Genomic DNA, 5,507 nt, shown 5'->3' with positions numbered 1-5,507 from the left:
TGTTTGAGGGTCACCTGCAGAATATGGATCTATGGGACACGCCTCATTTAGTCTAGGGCAAGTGGGAGATTTTGTACTGGGTGCATATTGTATGCTCTAGTTTCTTGCTTTATGTGTACTTTTATATTAGTTTGACTTTTATGATGTACACCTCACTAACTTTAGGACAAGTGAGAGATTATTGGGTTGATGCCCTAAATCTCGTGAGTCCTGTAATTTGTAATTGTATTGTACAAATATTTTATTTATCTAATAAAATCCAAGGCATTTTGTTTGATATTTAGTAGCATTAACCCACAAAACCAATAAACTGATATTTAAGATTATCTTCTATAGCTTAAACATGTATGTGGAGACATACAAGTGGAGTATATTTAAGTGATAACCTAAACGGTCTGTAGTAAATGGATAAGGCTGGGTACCTTATCCTGGTGACACTATGAATACGGCCTCCTTTGTAGATGTTACAATTTTTGTAAAGTGCTACAAATGATCTAATCCTGATCATTCATGTGAAGACATGAGAGCGGGTGTTCTATACAAAGAGCTTGTATAAGATCAGACCATGAAATGAATAGTCTCACTATATAACACCGTTGATAGAAGAGACTTACATTTCACCCAGATGACCATAGGTGACTTGACTTAAATCTTGAGTGAGTTGTGAACTCCTGCCTATTAAGGCGGTCCTATAATTTGCATGGTGAGAGTGGCCAGTTCGCCGACTCAATATGCCTACCATTTTGAGGATTCGTCTAATTGGGGAGTTGAGAATGCAGCTACACAAGAAGAATTTCACTCATTCTTTATAGTTAGAGTAAGTAGAGAAATTGCTCCCTTAAAGACTGATTCTGGGGCTTGAACAATGTGGCGTCACACCCTCTCTTGGACTGAGAAAGGTTTGGTTATAGTTAGACTATGACTTATTGTTCATTAGAGGGATCAGTGGTACAAAAGAAGTTAGATGTAACTACAAAGGCAAAATGATAATTTTAGCTCAGCTATACTTATGAGCAATTTGTGAAGGGTCATTGCACCGTTGATTGGTTATATCCAGTGGACACAAAAATATATTTGTAGTACGAAGCATGCAGCTGTTAGTTTTTAGTGGAGTGACCGACAGTTAATGGAAGTTGGGTAATTTAATTAAAGAGTTTAATTAATTATCAAAATACCATTGGAGCTTCAATCTATAAATCTATAAGGTCCCCTTAGTAGCTCAACTGGGATTATTGAGAATCAAATTAATTTTGAGTTAATTTGAATTGTTCAAATTAATTGAGAAAATTAATTATATATCATATAATTAATATAAATTAATTATATTTGATATGATTAATATAATGTATTTGATGCATTATAATATAAAGTTTATTTTGAGAGGATATTTGAATATGATTCAAATATTAATTATATGAATTTGATTCATATAAAAACTATAGGCTAAAATTAATATGAATTTGGTTTATATTAAATACTATAGGTTAAATGAGAGAATTTCAAACTATAGTTTATAGGCTAAATTTAATATGAATTTGGTTTATATTAAATACAATAGGTTAAATGAGAGAACTCCTATGGATTCTCATCCCAAAAAAGAATACAGAGATTTTACTGTGATGGTGTCCAACCATTAGGCCATTAGGATGATCGAAATGTTCGTGAGTTGCAGATCTTTGAAGAGGATTTTTCATCAAGAACTTTTGTGTCTTCAAGGGTATGTAATCACTAAACCTTAAATTTTGGGCGTCGGGAGTTATAAACAACTTCCGACGAACTAATTAACTAGTCGGGAGTTAGGCCACTTTGAACCCAAATTCCCAACGTGAGTTATATTGCGTCGAAGATTCTACGGCATCTGGAGATAGCGTCTCTCCCAAGTAATAAACTCCCAACGGTTTTTTTAAACGTCATTAGAACCTCTTTTTCTTGTAGTGAAACTTAACAACAACAACAATAACAACAAAAATAACCCATAAAAAATGTATGTCTTTTTAAATTATATAAATTAAAAAAAAAAAACTACATGAAATATCCATAACTCACCACAACTAAACTCTACACCCGAAGAATACAAACCTTCTCAACCAATTCAATTCAACTTTATACCTCAAACACAGATAATTATTACCGACACAAATAATTATTATCTACAAACAATTATTACTCGCTCAACTCAATCCAACTTTTGAGTGTGAAATGCACCCTCAATTATTATTATATTTTTATGAAAAAGGATTATTTGATTTGTTTTCATTACTTTTGAATACAGAATAATTAATTGATGGGTCCAGATATTCCAATAAAAATTACTTTAATCGATGTGCATTTTACGAAAAGCATCCACTACAATAAAATTTTAGAGTATGATCATCAAGAATTATGGCTGACGTCTTGTTATTATACTTAGTAAATAATTTTGATTTAACCGAAAAATGATTATGTCGTTTTAAAAAGTATTATTATGTTTATGTAATGAGTGTTGGAAGAAAAAAAAAACAAAAGAGTGGACTTACATTTTAGTTCTTAACCTTTATAACTCAAAACAAGAAAAAATAAGTATTGAATCTCAAAATTTCATTGTCTTTTGGGGGAATACCTATTATTTGAAAAGTACATTTTTGAAATTTGAAGTATCTCTTTAGATATTTTTTATTTTAAAAAACCCTTCTTCAATATGTAGGGTTTGGCAAATTACATATGTCATGGGTCTCTAAACACTGAAACTATGTGTATCCTAAGAGAAATGTAATAAATCAATGGTAATTTGAAATGTAGTTATCATTTGATTACATTTAGTGTTGTTTACTTGTGTTGTGTACCCGTATACTAACATTTGGGGCCCACTTTCAAATCTGTAATAAAAAAATGTAACTCATTAACTAGCGGAGGATACTCAATCTAATTACGTTTTGAAATTACATTGATATCATTACCGTTGTTATTATTGTTACTGTTAGAGCATGAGAATTATGAATTTGTCATATTTAGCATTATTTATCGTTATTGTTTGACCTTAAACGATAACAATGACGATAATAGTAAATGTGACAGATTCATAATTCTAAGTAAATATGATCAAAAGTAAATTCAATTACGTTTGCGAATATGACCCATTACAATTGATCTATCAATAGAATCATATTACAATTACACTAATTTTCATTACAGATTAATAAACGTAGCCTAAGTGTTAAAAAGATCCATGACAATTCTCCACACCCAACATATTAAAGAGGTTTTTGAAGTTGTATATCACCTAAGTATTAAAGAAGTTTTTGTAATTGTCTACCAACTTGTCTATTTTTAAGAGTGGGGGCTCAAATCCCTATAACAAAAAGAATGGTGTAGTTTTTTACATACCTACAATCCATTTTTAGTGTGAATATAGGAAGTAGGTACTAAAGGATATTTCCTTGCTAGAGTTTATGGAAACAAGAAAGTATCTAGTGTTATGGTAGAATGTAAAATTTTTCGTACTATTTTTATTTATTGTTTATTGTAAAACGAGTATTTAAATATTATGTAGTACTTATATATTAAACTAAGGACAATGATTAGATGTATATTTTTTTTTTACATAATAAGTTTAATTTTAATACAAAATTATTTGTAACATAACAAATTTTAATTGGTTAACTGAGAGTTACAAGTTTAATTTTAATCAATTTTGCTTTAAAAACTTTCCCAAAAAAGTTAAAACTTGGACGAGATGAGACATTTTCATAGAATTTAGTAAATAAATCTTCCTTACAAGAAAATGAAAGGGGCTTCCATTTTGATAAGAGTAAACAAAACAAAACTACAGCAGTGAAAATCCCATCCATGCACCAAAAACTACAGCCGCAAAATAAAACTCTCCACCGTTAACTCTAACCGCAGAATTGCCGTCAGCATTTTGATCGGCCGGAGAGTCGTCCGGAGATTCCGCCGGCGAATCTGACATCGGTGACACTCCAACATCCGAGTCCCCCTTCACCTTACCCGAAGCCGGAGCCACCGCATCGGCAGTAAACAACTCTTCCGGCTCCAAAACCTTATCTATCAAAAAAACAACCAACGGAGCCTCATCAAAGAAACCAGCCCCATCCACCTTCGCCGTCACAATGCTAGTCTTAATGGTGACATCCTCGCCATCATTCTGCACCGTGAAGTCGAATTTAGCAGCACCGTCGGTGGCCAACGTATTGGTTTCACCGTTATTCGACTTCAAAACAGGCAACGGCATGTAAATCGGGACACCGTGGAACTCGAGGAGCGAGATTTTAGCGGGCGGAGTGAGGTTTTTGAACTTGGGCAAAAACTGGCCCCAAACATCATCGTTTGGGCAAAAAACAGTCAAGCCACCTTCAACGACGTCATTGAAGGCTTTTTCTGCGGCAGTGGAAGTTGCAAGGGCTAGAGCAAACGCGGTGCCGCCATGCGTAGCGAGCACGCTCGTGAGATTAAGTTGAGTCGAGTCGAGAGCAAGAGTCGGAGTCGGGGCCGGTGAATTGGTGGTGATTTGGGCATTGAAGAGAGATGGGAAGAAGAGGAGGAACGGGAAGAGAAGATTCATTTTAGGGTTTAGAAAATGAGATCAGAGTGAGGGAAGAGAGATTTTTGTTTGTTGGATTAGGGAAATGGTGAGGAACATGTGGAAATTAAAGTGAACGTAAAGTGAAAGCTAAGCTATATGGAGTAATAATGGAAGAGATCTCTTAATCAATGGAGCCTCATGCATGGGACATTATAGTAGTAATTATGCCTATTGGGACCTTTTAGTCTTTAATTTTTTTTCCATAATCCTAGGTTGAATTATGAGTTTACTTTATGAGTTTCTAGGATTCTATCTTATGAATCTTCAAATTTTAAAAATAGTCTGATAGTTCTTCAAATAAAATAGGATTTTATCCGAGTTGAGATTGAGTCACATTTTATAGTATTTTTGGACCAACCAAAATAATTACATTGTCGATGTAATGGACTAGAGATATATATAAAGATATCAAAAATCGATTCGACCAACCGAATTAACATCGGTCAGTCGGAAATAGGTCTCATCGGTGAGTTATTGGTTTTCTCATAAAAATGAAAAAAAAAAATGACCGACCAACCAATATATATATATTAGCGGCTTGTTTAGGATTCCTTGGACAAATGGCCAAATCGTTATAAACTTTTTAAAAATTAGCCAACAAAGTTTCTACTTGTAAAAATGGCCAACGGTCAATCTCATAATTTAGAAAATGACAAGTATGCCCCCTATTTTATCCCTTTGTATTTTATTAATCTCAAGAAATGACCTGATTTCAAAATTGAATCCCCTTTTTGGCCATTACCTGCAATTTAATGCCTTAGTGCCTTCAACCTTGGGATTTTTTTTTTTAATGTAGCCTAAGTTTCAATCCCACTTCTATGATTGATTTAGAATTTTTTTTAAAAAAATTGAAAATCATGTTAACCTAACACTAACACTTCTATCAATGTCGCTGGTAGACACCGATAGGTTTTATTAGTGTCTATCA

At 33.3% G+C, this 5,507-nt stretch overlaps 1 pseudogene; it reads right to left on the bottom strand.

Moving 5' to 3' along the window:
* Window positions 1-3,802: 3,802 nt before the first annotated feature.
* On the bottom strand, window positions 3,803-4,558 carry LOC120090555 (fasciclin-like arabinogalactan protein 2 pseudogene; annotated as a pseudogene).
* Window positions 4,559-5,507: the final 949 nt, after the last annotated feature.

The sequence above is a fragment of the Benincasa hispida genome, chromosome 11 (genome assembly GCF_027475165.1).
Source record: "Benincasa hispida cultivar pf3 chromosome 11, pf3_genome.v1.1, whole genome shotgun sequence".
Taxonomy (NCBI): domain Eukaryota; kingdom Viridiplantae; phylum Streptophyta; class Magnoliopsida; order Cucurbitales; family Cucurbitaceae; genus Benincasa; species Benincasa hispida.
The sequence above is the reverse complement of the archived record's forward strand: the minus strand, read 5'-3'. Positions and strand labels throughout refer to the sequence as shown.